Here is a 14,096-nt window from a genome sequence, read left to right as displayed (position 1 = left end):
ATCTAATCACAATTTCTGAAGGGGGCTGTCCAAAAATATGTTAAAGCTTCACAGATGATTTTAAAAGAAAGCAAGACTGTAGAACTACTGCATTACAGCCTACCTAGTTCACAGAGCTGTCATTAGGTTGAAATGATATAATCTTGTTGTTGTATCACAAGATGTAATGCACATTGATATTCACAAATGTTATTAACGACTAAACTGGCAAACATTTAAAAAGTACTTGTAGAATGTTGAGAAGATGTGAAAGAGAAGTATAGAACAGACAGGCCATCGCATTAAAAAAAAAAAACTACCCTGGAAAACTTATAACCTGGAAAAACTATACCTTCAAATTGAAAAGACATTACAGGTAAAATAAGTGGTGGTGCTTATTCTTAACTTACCTAGGATTTCTGAGAGTGACTCCAAGACCCTGACCTGAGATCCGTCTCCCCTCATTCATTATAGGCATGTGAAGTAAGAACCACTATAGTCATAATCTGTGTCTACACCACCCCAGCTCATATCTCTCACTACTCATCGCTGCACCTAAGGGAACCGGCTCCCGATGGACTTCAGATCCGGGGAAAAGTAATTATAAACAAAGTAATTACTCAGGACCTCACTAGGACAATTTTCTCAGAGTCTTGCTGCAGTGAGTGATTATAGCTATTGATCACACCTGACTATACTTTGGGGAACACTGAGGATGGAAACATGCTCAGGGATGGATGCTTAATAACTGGCTGCTTGGGGAATGGGCAGGAGTTCTGTGCTGGTGCAGCCTACTTGTTTGGTGGATAAGAAGGATGGTTGGAAAATTAATCAGGGGCCATGCCATGAATGATTTAAAATACCTTAGGAGCTCAAAACTTTATACAAAAAGCAATCAGTGGCTTTAAGTAGATACCGCCATGAAAGACGCATGCTTTAGATGGATCACATGGCAGTCTCTGACTATAACACAACTTCCTGTAAACAGGCCCAAGGAAAAACATGCTGCTAATGAGGCTCAGACTTCTATTATCCAACTGTATATATGCCAATATAAGGAAAGGACAGGAATAAGAAAAAAGGTGGAAAGATGGATACCACAATGCTGAATTTGCAGAATCTGAGCAGCTTGTGCGCCGGGTGGAGATTCTCAGTGAAGGAAATGAACTCCAATTCATCCAGTTGGCAATGACTTTGAGAATTTCCAGAAGAAATGGCAGAGAACAGACCATGAGCTGGGGAAATACAAGGATCTTTTGATGAAAGCAGAGACTGAGCATAGTGCTCTGGATGTTAAGCTAAAGCATGCATGAAATCAAGTGGATGTAGAGATTAAGCGGAGACAGCAAGCTGAAGCTGACTGTGAAAAACTGGAACGACAGATTCAGCTGATTCGAGAGATGCTCATGTGACACATCTGGCAGCATTCAACTAAGCAAGGAGCAAAAATCAGCTTTAGCTTTTCTCAACAGAGGTCAACCATCCAGTGGCAATGCTGGGAACAAAAGGCTGTCAACCATTGATGAATCTGGTTCCATTTTATCAGATATCAGCTTTGATAAGACTGATAAATCACTGGATTGGGATTCTTCTTTGGTGAAGAATTTCAAATTGAAGAAGAGAGAAAAGAGGCACTCCAATAGCTGACAGTTTGTTGATGGACCCCCTAGTCCTATAAAGAAAACTCATTCCATTGGCTCCACAGTAGACCAGGGAAATGAATCCATAGTTGCAAAGACTACAGTAACTGTTCCCAATGATGGTGGGCCCATTGAAGCTGTGTCCACTATTGAAACTGTGCCATATTTGACAAGGAGCCGATGGAAAACAGGTACTTTACAACCTTGGAACAGTGACTCCACCCTGAGCAGTAGACCTCTGGAGCCAAGAATCGAGAATGATAGTTCAGGCACACCACAGAGTAACGGAGGGATGCGCCTGCATGACTTTGTCTCTAAGACGGTTATTAAACCTGAATCCTGTGTTCCGTGTGGGAAACGGATAAAATTTGGCAAGCTGTCTCCGAAGTGTCGAGATTGTCATGTGGTTTCTCATCCAGAATGTCGGGACCGCTGTCCCCTTCCCTGCATTTCTACTCTGATAGGAACACCTGTCAAGATTGGAGAGGGAATGCTGGCTGATTTTTGTGTCCCAAACTTCTCCAACTGTTGTTGTCTCCCTCTGTTGTTGTCCACTGTGTAAATGAAATTGAGCACAGAGGGCTGAGACAGGCTTGTATAGGATCTTAGGCTGTGGTCCGACAGTGAAAGAGCTGAAAGAGAAATTCCTCAGAGTGAAAACCGTACCCCTTCTCAGCAAAGTGGATGATATCCATGCCATCTGTAGCCTTCTAAAAGACTGCCTTCGAAATCTCAAAGAAACCCTTCTAACCTTTAGGCTAAACAAAGCCTTCATGGAAGCAGCAGAAATCACAGATGAAGATAACAGCATAGCTACCATGTACCAGGCTGTTGGTGAACAACCCCAGGCCAACAGGGACATATTAGCCTTCCTCATGATTCACTTGCAGAGAGTGGCTCAGAGTCCAAACACTAAAATGGATGTTGCCAATCTGGCTAAAGTCTTTGGTCCTACAATTGTTGCCCATGCTGTGCCCAATCGAGACCCAGTGACAATGTCACAGAACATCAAGCGTCAATCCAAGGTGGTAGAATGCCTGCTTTCACTTTCCCTGGAATATTGGAGTCAGTTCATGATGGTGGAGCAAGAGAACATTGATCCCCTGCATGTTATTGAAAACTCAAATGCCTTTTCAACAGCACAGACACCAGATATTAAAGTGAGCTTACTGGGGCCCGTGACTAGTCCTGAGCACCAGTTTCTTAAGACTCTTTCATCCAGTTCCCTATCCCAAAGAGTCCGCTCTACCCTCACCAAGAAAACTCCCATATTTGGGAGCAAAAGCAAGTCTGCCACCAACCTAGGACGACAAGGCAACTTTTTTGCTTCTCTAATGCTCAAGTGAAGTCACGTCTGTCTGTTACTTCCCAGCATTTACCAACTTCAGGAAAGGGCACACCTGTATTCTCTGGTCTGCAGCCTCCTGTACTACTTTTAGCATTCTCTAGGCTTTTAATCAAGTTTAATTGTGCATGATGGTTTTATTTAAAAAATTATATATATATATATATATATATATATATATATATATATAATACATATGTGTGTGTGTGTGTGTGTGTGTGTATACATTCCCCCGAAAAAGACAAACACCTCCACATCATGTCCAATACTTTCTCAGGTCAAGATAGAAAAAGAAGCCCAGATTCCACATTATTTAGTTACTTTTGCCTCCTTACCTCTCTAGGAAAACCCTCATAGTACCCATCATCAACATCATCCCAAACACTCTCCATATATGCCAGATGACCCTCTAATGTCATGGTCTATGTCCCTGAAATCAATTACAAGGCCAGACCATCATTTATATTTCCTTCTTCCACTGCCTGTTCCAAGTACCCCTTGTACATGGAAGTCACCAACTGAATGAAGTTCTGTGCATAGTGATACAGTGCAAGATGCATTCTTAGGGAATGTGCAACCTCAATAGTCTGGCCTTTATTGAGTTATTATAGATTATGTTAGCATTTATTTCTAGACATGAAAATAGAATGAGGTACCTGAAAATTGTCCCAGGCTTTCAGACTCAATCCTCCCTACTCTGGTTGTCTACAAACAAACTTTTCCTTGATACCAGTATCAATCACCTCTGCTCTTTGTATGTTGGTTTACTAACAACCGAGAGGGAGGGAGGGAGGGAGGAAGGGAGGGAGGGGAGAGAGAGAGAGAGAGAGAGAGAGAGAGAGAGAGAGAGAGAGAGAGACTGTATAATAGACTCAATTTCCAAATTAGTGAGACAGTTGTTATATTCCTGGCAGAAGAGCACATGCGTTGAGAACAAATATTTTGATACACCATTTTAAGTTCATCAGTCTCATCTCTTAGTTCAGCCATAGCTGCAAGAACCAGATCTGCACTAGCTTCAAACAGCTTGAGTGGATGCAATTTGACATCACCTTCCTTCAATCCTTCTCCACCAGCTCCTTAATTTTTGTTCTGGGACTTTTTTTTGTACAGGGGATTGAACTCAGGTGCACTCAATCCCTGGGCCACATCCCCAGCCCTTTTTCTCATGTCATTTAGAGACAGGGTCTCACTGAGTTGCTTAGTGCCTCACCAAGTTGCTGAGGCTGGCTTTGAACTCACCATCCTCCTGCCTCAGCCTTCCAAACTGCTGGGATTATAGGCATGCACCGCTGTGCCTGGCTCTGGGAATTTTCTGACTCCAGAGAAAAATGTCATGCGAGCTCTCCTCAAATTCATACAAATATTAAAGTCGAAGATACATTTTAAGTTAATTATTTTAGAGAATGAGAGGAATGAAGTGAGGGTTTTATTAGCCTAAGAAATCTGTTTTTTTAAAGAGAGAGTGAGAGAGGAGAGAGAGTGAGAGAGAGAGAGAGAATTTTTTTTAATATTTATTTTTTAGTTCTCGGCGGACACAACATCTTTGTTGGTATGTGGTGCTGAGGATCGAACCCGGGCCGCACGCATGCCAGGCGAGCGCACTACTGCTTGAGCCACATCCCCAGCCCCAAGAAATCTGTTTTTTCCATCATCATTTGTTAGAAAGGCTATATTTATTGATTTGCCTTAGTTACAGTATTAAAATTCAATGTAGGATATAAGAGTGAATCTAGTTCTGCACTTTATGCTATTCTGACTCTCAATACTGATATATGTTTCTATCTTTAATATCACACTTCCTCAATTATTGTCACTTAATAGACTGGAAATAAGAGATGTGAAACTTCCTATTTTGCTCATCTCTTCCAAAACTGATTTTAATTTCTAGCTTCTTTGCCTTCACACATAAATTCTATAATGAAATCATCAATTTGTTCACAAAAAATCTTGTTGGAATTATGATTGGAATTTTGCTAAATCTTGAGATACATTTTTGAAGAGTCAACATCTTAAGAATATTGAGTCTTCCAGTCCAGACCGTAGTATACATTTCCATTTCTTACATCTTTTGTCTCTTTAATCAGCATTTTGTAGTTTTAAGACACTTATCTGTATTCTCATTTTTCACTGTTTTCAGTTACTTCCACTAAACCACAGTCCTACAATATTTAATGGAAAATTCCAGAAGTAAATGATTCACAAGTTTTCAACTACATGCCATTTGAGTAGCATGATGAACTCTTGTGCTGCCCTGCTCCATCCTGCTAGGGATCTGAATAATCCCTTTTCCAGCATATCTGGGCTGTTTGTGCTACCCATCTGCTAGTCTCTTATCATATCAACTATGATGATATTTCATTGAAATAAGTAAACCTTGCATAATAAACTTTAGTAAAGCTCAAGTAGATCTCCAAGTAGTCTTACATAGTAGTCTAACACTACATCCCAATGTCTATGTCACTCACCTCACTCCATCTCACCACACAGGCTCTGTTAACAGCTCACATCATCACAAGCAGAAAGGTGAGATATTTTGAGGGAGACAGAGAACACTCAGATAACTTTTATTACAACATTGGCATAGTTGTTCTATTTAAATGGTTATTGTTGTTAATAGTCAGGTGTGATCAGTGGCTGGAATCAGTCACCATAAAGGACTTTGAGAATTTGAAGAGGTTCCTGGATAATTACTTTGTGCTTAATGTGCTTTATCTGGACTTCCCTGGGATGCAGAGCCTCTCTGGTCCATGGATGACTACAGAGGACGTTACTTCATATGCTTGTAATGAATAAAGGGGAGCAAGATCTTGGGTCAGGGCTCCAGAGTCACACTCAGACACCCTGGGAAAGTTGTCAATATGCCAGGTTGTATGATGTTCTACAAGGTAATTTTTCAGGTATGACAACTTCTCTCTTTTCCATCTAGGTGCCTTCCAAGACTTTGCCACAGTATAGATATATTTTGACTAAAGTTCATCACTTATAATACTTTTTATTAATAACACTGTTCATTAATGTTACTTACTGTGCAGTGAACCCTCAAAGGTCATAGCATTTTGACATACCAGGCCTGTAAGACAGGGTTCAGTGCAATAACAGTTCTCAACCTTTCTTTATTTTACATTCACCTGAGGAACTTTAAAAAGCTTTGCACACGCCACTATCAGAGATTCCCATTAAATTATCTGAAGGTGCTCAGTAATCTGCGTTTGAAGGGAATGTGTGTGTTTGCTACTCAAGTGCAGTCCAGTTATGACAGGAAGAGAAAATCTAACACTTCTGTGACAGAAGCAAACAGATAAGTATTTAGGAAAGAACGGGCTACTGAAACATGTTGAAAAGAAGATGAGAAAAAGTAATAAATGATCATAGAGATAAAAGACACTTGAAGGTTATACTTATTGTGATGATGGTGAGATCCACTATTGTAGAACATGTAAACACTGTGTATGAGAAAAAAATGATCATTTTCACTTGGGTTTTTAAAGGGCCTTATTATTTCTCTTAAAGGTATTGGAGAGAGATAATAATGGGAAAAAACCTCCTCCTGGGCCTGCCCATCCAGCCAGAGCACCAAAACCTCTTCTATGCCCTGTTCCTGGCCATGTATCTTACCACCGTCATGGGGAACCTCCTCATCATCACCCTCATCCGCCTGGACTCCCATCTCCACACTCCCATGTATTTGTTTCTCAGCAACTTGTCCTTCTCTGACCTCTGCTTTTCCTCTGTCACCATGCCCAAATTGCTACAGAACATGCAGAGTCAAGTCCCCTCCATCCCCTATGCAGGCTGCCTGACACAAATATACTTCTTCCTTTTTTTCTGGAGGCCTTGGAAACTTCATCCTCATGGCCATGGCCTATGACCGCTATGTGGCCATCTGCTTCCCCCTGCACTACACCATCATGAGCCCCAAGCTCTGTCTCTCCCTGGTGGTGCTGTCCTGGGTGCTGACCACATTCTATTCCTTGTTGCACACCCTGCTCATTCCCAGATTATCCTTCTGTGCAGACAATGTGATCCCACACTCTTCTGTGAAATATCTCCCTTGCTCAAGCTGGCCTGCTCTGACACTCATGTTAATGAGTTGGTGCTGTTTAGTATAGCAGGAACTGTTGTTTTCAACCCATTCCTATTCATTCTTGTGTCCTCTGCAAGCATTGTGTCCTCCATTCTCAAGGTCTCTTCTGTTTGAGGTATCCATAAGGCCTTCTCCACCTGTGGCTCCCACCTCTCTGTGGTGTCGCTGTTTTATGGGACAGTCATTGGTCTGTACTTATGTCCATCAGCTAATAAATCCACTGTGAAAGATACTGTCATGTCTCTGATGTACACAGTGGTCACTCCCATGCTGAACCTCTTCATCTCCAGCCTAAGGAACAGAGACATAAAGGGAGCCCTAGGAAGAGTCCTTTGTAAGAAGAATATTCCCTTCTCTGTGTAAAGGGTTTTAACATAATTTTCACATTAATATTATAATTGATATTAATATTGGAATCTTTTCCCAGATTTTTCCCTCACCATGGGAACTTCATTTTAAGTAAAATACTACATACTTGTTCAATAGGCAAAAGAAAGTATGTTTAGCTGAGTAGTTAACTAGGAAAGGTGGCCCTGGGGACCTGGCTTTGCTTTCCCAAGTGATGCTGGAAAAGCTATAAATATCATGAGTTTGAAGCCAGTATCAACAACTTAGTGAGGCCCTAAGCAACTTAGTGACACCCTGTCTTTAAATAAAATTTTAAAAACAGCTGAGGATGTGCTTTAGAGGTTGAGCAACCCTGGGTTCAATCCCTAGTAACTCCCCTCCCCAAGAAAAAGACATACTTCTGATGAACTAAAGGAAATGGGCAAATTCTTAAGACACATACACCTTGAATTATGAAGAAATAAAAAACTTGAAGAGGCCAATAACAAGCAGCAAATTTTAATCTGTAATAAAAACCCTTCCATGAAAGAAAATCTCAGGATCCCCATGACTTTGTTGTCAAGTTGCACAAAACGTTTAAGAATTCCTCATATTTTCCCAAAAAATTAAAATGGAAGAATTCTTGCAAACGTATTCTATGAGACCAGCATTACCTTGACCCCCAAACTGGAAAAAAATACAAAAAAAGAGAAAAGAATAGAAAGAAAGAGGAAGGAAGGAAGGAAGGAAGGAAGGAAGGAGGAAAGAAAACCTTAGGTCAATATTTTAGATGAACATTGCAAAACTCCTTAGCTAAATACTAGAAGAATCAAATCCAACAGCACACTATAAAGATTGCCACCATGGATCAAGTGGGATATACCCAGAGGTTCAAGGATGGTTCAAATATATAAATAAATAAACTTGATACATTATGTTATGATTTAGATATGTAGTGTCCTTCAAAAACTCATGTGAAGGCAATGCAAGAAAGTTTAGAAGTCAAATGATTGCTTTATTAGAGCTTTAACTTAGTCAGTGCAGAAATCTCCTGATGGGGATTTACTGGGTAGTAACTGTAGGCAGGTAGCGTGTGGCTGGAGGACATGGGTTTTGGAGGGCATGCCTTAGGGATATATATTTGTGGTCTTAGCTTTCTCTCTCTCTCTCTCTCTCTCTCTCTCTCTCTCTCTCTCTCTCTCTCTCTCTCTCTCTCTCCCCCCCCCCGCTTCCTGTAACCATGTTCTAGATGCTTTTTTCCACCATGCACTTCTACCATGATGTTCAGCCCCACCTTGCATCCAGAGCAATGGAGTCAGTCATCCGTGGAGTAAAACTTCTAAAATTGTGAGTGCCAAACAAAATTTTCCTCCTCTAAAATTGTTCTTTACAGGTCTTTTGTTCACAACAGTAAAAGAGCTGACTAAAATATACTTCATCAACAGAATGAAAGACAAAAACCATGCAGAAAATTCACTTGACAACATTTAACACTTTACAATAAAAATCTTCAATAATAAATATTTTGAACAAATCCTGCATAGAAGGTATGCAACTCAACTAAATAAAGACCATTTACAATAAGCCAACAGCTAATATTATACTGAATGAGGAGAAGCTGAAAGCATTTGCTCTAAGATCTGGAACAAGACAAGGATGCCCATTTTTGCAACTTCTATTCAACACATTTTAAAAGTATCAAACCCAGTACCTACCACTGAGCCACAACCCCAGCCCTTGTTGTGGTTTTGGTTTGAAATTCCTTGGTACTTTGTGATATTGAGTGTTTGTGTGTGTGTATGTGTGTGTGTGTGTGTGTTGGACATTTTTATTCATTTTGTAAATCAGGTTATTTGTTTCTTTTGGTCTTGGGTTTTGAAGTTTATTATATATTGTGTGTGTTGACATCTTGCCAGATGTATAGTTTGAGAATATATTCTCCTATTCTTTAGGCTGTCTCTTCATTCTGTTGTTTCCTTTGCTATACAAACGTTTTTTAGTTTGATGTAATCTCATTTGTCTATTTTTTATTTTGTTTCCTGTGCTTGTGTGGTTTTGTTCAAAAATCCTTACCAATTCCAATGTTCTGATCTTCCCCTATATTTTCTCCTAGTAATTTCATAGTTCCAGGTCTTGTATTTATTTCATTAATTTCTTTTGAGAGTATTATTATAAATGGTGAGAGATAGAGATCTAGGTTCATTCTTCTGCATGTGGCTATCCAATTTCCCCAGCACCATTTATAGAGACTCGGATCCTTTCTCAAATGTGTTTTCTTAACACCTTTGTCAAAAGTTAGTTGGCTGCAGATACATAAATTTACTTCCAGACTCTCTATTCTGTTTCAATGGTCTATGTGTCTCTTTTTGTGCTAATGCCATGCAGTTTTGATTACTCCAGCTCCATAGTATGGTTTGAAATCGGGTAGCACAACACCTAATGCTTTGTTCTTTTGTTCAACATGACTTTGACTCTTCAGTTTTTTTGCCATTTCATATAAAATTTAGAATTGTATTTTATACTTATGTAAAGAATGTCACAGGTATTTTGGTAGGGATTGAAGGAAAGTAGAATTTCTAAGAGCTATTGAAAACTGGAAATATAAGGTATAAGGAAACCTAGGTTCCATGTCTACCAGATTTCAATATGTATTTTTAAATCTCTGTAAGTAAAACAGTGTTTATATAGACTCAAATAACAAAAATAAAAAGATCAAGAAACTAGGAAGTATTTGAAGAAATGGTCATATATGGGAACTTTTTATGATGAATATATTATTTAAAATTAATGTCATAAAATGCAGTACTCAAAAGCACTGGATACTTGACATGGTAAATCAATTTCTTACTGAGAATGCTGTCTTTTATATGGCTTAAAAACCTAAATATAAACTGTAATTTATAAAAAAAATTTACTACAAGTAATTACTTAAACTCAGAAACTATGTTTGCACATATAAGACCACATTTTTAAAATAGAAGCTTTTCTAAGACAAATGATAACAAGTTTGATAGAGAAGTAATAGACTGCAATGAGTCTAATAGATACACGATTAAAATCCAGAACATGTGTGTGTATTACCTTCAAATATTCTAGTAAGAATAAAACATTCAGAATATAGAAAATATACAAATAATATGGACAGAATTCATAAACAGTGTGAAAAAATGTTTAACTTTAGTGTTAATCAGAAAAAACAATACTTGATCATCAAGTAAAGTATGCAAATTACTTTAACTGATTAACCTGTGATAATAACAAAGAAGAGGGCACTTTTCAATTTTCTTGAAGTACAATTTGCATACAAGGAAATACAACCAGTTTAAGCATCCAGTTCAAGGAGTTTTGAATGTAACCTCCACCCAGTCCAAATCAAGCAGATACTTCAAAATTCTCTGTAAACCCTTGAACCACTTTCCTACCTCCTGCCACCAATCTGATTTCTGTCTATGAGCTTTCTTTCACTACAAATTACATTTATCAGTGTAGATTTGCCTGCTTTGAACTTCATATATACAGAATCACTTAGTATATACACTTTTGTGTCTGACCTCTTCAGCTCTACCTAATATTTTATAGATTCAAACATGTAATTTTGTGTATCAGTAGGTTGTTTCTTTTTGATTTCTGAACAGCATTCCAGTGCATATACATATATTATTTTTTTTCAATCATTCACTGTTTGATAGGTTTGGGGATGTACCCATTTTTGAAGGTCATAAAATCATTAAAAATGCTATCCTTCTCCCTAACAGAATTATCCAGGTAACTTAGAAAAAAAGTCAAATGAGATTCCATTTTGTTCATTGACCTACAAGTATCCTGAGCCTATGGATTTTGAATCCTTAATCCTGAAAATGTGATGTGTTATATTTATTAATTTGTGCATGTTGAATCATCCTTGTATTCTAGGGATAAATTCCACTTGGTCATGGAGAATGATCCTTTTAATGTGCTGTTGAATACAATTTTCCACTAGATTTTTTTGAGAATTTTTTCATTCATATATTCATCAGGGATATGGACCTGTAATTTCATTTTCTTGTAGTATCCTTATGAGACTTTTCTATCAGGGTAAAGTGAATTTAGAATACTCCATCCTCTTACTTTCTGGAAAATTTTGAGAAATGCTTGTGTTAGTTCTCTAAGTATTTGGTAGAATTCAATATTGAAGGCATCATATCTGGAATTTTTCCTGAAGGAAGACATCAACACTGATTCAATTTTCGTCCATGTCATTGGTCTATTTGGAATATATACTTCTGCCAGGCATGGTGGCACATGCCTATAATCCTAGCCCCTCAGGAGGATTGAGATTTCCAAGCCAGCCTCAGCAACTTAGTAAGGCCCTAAGCAACTTAGCAAGACCCTGACTATAAATAAAATTTTTAAAAGGTCCGGGGATATATCTCAGTAGCTGAATGACACTGGGTTCATTCCAAAATATATACATATATATTTATATATACATTTATATATAAATAATATTTATACAATTATATATGGCTATATAGTTTTTAAATTTTAATTAATTAATTAATTCTAATTAGGTATATATGATAGCAGAATGCATTTTGATTCATTGTAACAATTGTACACAATTGTAGCACAACTTTTTATTTCTCTGGTTGTACACAATGTAGTGTCACATAATATGTGCAGTCATACATGTACCTAGGGTAATGATCAATATCTCATTCCAACAACTTTCCTGCCCCCATGCCCCCACCCCTCCCCTTCTTCCCCTTTGCCCAATCACAGGTCCTCCATTTTTCCCATGCCCCCGCCCCCCGCCATGGGTCAGCATCCACTTATCAGAGAGAACATTCGTCCTTTGGTATTTGGGATTGGCTTACTTTTCTTAGCATAATATTCTGTAACTCCATCCATTTACCTGCAAATGCCATAATTTTATTCTCTTTTAATGCTGAGTAATATCCCATTGTGTATATATTCCATAGTTTCTTATTCATTCATCTATTGAAGGGCATCTAGGTTGGTTCCACACTTTAGCTATTGTGAATTGAGCTGCTAAAAACATTGATGTGGCTGTGTTACTATAGTATGCTGATTTTTAGGTCCTTTGGATATAGACGGAGGAGTGGGATAGCTCAGTCAAATGGTTGTTCCTTTCCAAGTTTTCTGAGGAATCTCCATACTGCTTTCCATAGTGGTTGCACCAATTTGCAGTCCCACCAGCAATGTATTAGTGTGCCTTTTCCCCCACACTCTCACCAACATTTATTGTTGTTTATTCTTGATAACATGCCATTCTGATTAGCATGAGATGATATCTTAGTGTATAAGATCATGAGATAGAGTAGAGTAGATCATTAGAGTAGTTTTGATTTGCATTTCTCTAATTACTAGAGATGTTGAACACTTTTTCATATATTTGTTGATTGATTGTATATATTCTTTGGAGAAGTATCTGTTCAGCTCCTTAGCCCATTTATTTATTAGGTTTGTTGTTGTTGTTAAGTTTTTTAAGTTCTTTATATATACTGGAGATTAGTGCTATATCTGACATACATGTGGCAAAAATTTGCTCCCAAAATGTAGGCTCTCTCCTCATTTCATTGATTGTTTCTTTGGCTGAGAAGAAGCTTTTTAGTTTGAATCCATCCAATTTATTGATTCTTGATTTTATTTCTTGCACCTTAGGAGTCTTGTTAAGAAATTCAGGGCCTAAACTGATGTGATAAAGATTGGACCTGCTTTTTCCTCTATTAGGCACAGGGTCTCTGGTCTAATTAGACCACAGGTCTCTGGTCTAATTCCTAGGTCCTTGATCCACTTTGAATTGAGTTTTGTGCATGGTAAGGGTAGAGAGATAGGAGTTTAGTTTTATTTTGCTGCATATGGATTTCCAGTTTTCCCAACACCATTTGTTGAAGAGTCTATCTTTTTGGCACCTTTGTCTAGTATGAGATAACCATATCCTTATCTATTTGGGTTTGTCTCTGTGTCTTCTATTCTGTACCATTGGTCTATTTTGGTGCCAATACCATGCTATTTTTGTTACTATAACTTTATAGTATTGTTTAAGGTCTGGTATTATGATGCCTCCTGCTTAACTCTACTGGCCAAGGATTGCTTTGGCTATTCTAGGTTTCTTATTTTTCCAAGTTAATTTCATGATTGCTTTTTCTATTTCTATAAGGAATGACATTGAGATTTTAATTGGAATTTCATTGAATCTATATAGTGATTTGGGTAGTATAGCCATTTGACAATATTAATTTTGCCTATCCAAGAGCATGGGAGATGTTTCCATCTTCCAAGGTCTTCTTCATTTTCTTTCTTTAGTGTTCTGTAGTTTTCATTATAAAAGTCTTTTACCTCTTCTGTTAAATTGATTCCCAATTTTTTTTTTTTGAGGCTATTATGAATGGGTAGTTTTCCTAATTTCTCTTTCATAATATATATAAAGTTTTTATGTTGATCTAGCTAATATTTCTCAGTTGTATTCAACCATTTGAAAAATAAAATATTATTTTGATATTTTCTAAGATATTTATAGTCTCTATTTCATTTATTTCCCATCTGATCCAAACACTTTCTTCTTTCTGCTGCCTTTTGATTTGCTTTTTGTTTTTCTTATTTCTGAAGTATAAATTTTAGATTATTTATGCTATTTTCATGTTTAATGTGTGTATTGATTGCTGTAAACTTTAGCTTTAGAGTAAATCTTGAAATTGGGTGGTGTTATTCATTA

At 37.8% G+C, this 14,096-nt stretch overlaps 2 pseudogenes across 2 annotated transcripts; both read left to right on the top strand.

Annotated features, from left to right (window-relative positions):
• The first annotated feature begins 1,069 nt into the window (after nucleotides 1-1,069).
• On the top strand, nucleotides 1,070-2,965 carry LOC308635639 (rac GTPase-activating protein 1-like; annotated as a pseudogene). Its single transcript has one exon. The product of its transcript is annotated as a rac GTPase-activating protein 1-like (transcript).
• Nucleotides 2,966-6,496: 3,531 nt separating this feature from the next.
• Nucleotides 6,497-7,414, top strand: LOC308635548 (olfactory receptor 1468-like; annotated as a pseudogene). The gene has a single exon. The product of its transcript is annotated as an olfactory receptor 1468-like (transcript).
• The last annotated feature ends 6,682 nt before the right edge of the window (nucleotides 7,415-14,096 follow it).

Source organism: Spermophilus citellus (genome assembly GCF_964194105.1).
Source record: "Spermophilus citellus genome assembly, chromosome: 17".
Lineage (NCBI taxonomy): Eukaryota > Metazoa > Chordata > Mammalia > Rodentia > Sciuridae > Spermophilus > Spermophilus citellus.
This window is presented reverse-complemented; position numbering and strand designations above follow the sequence as displayed.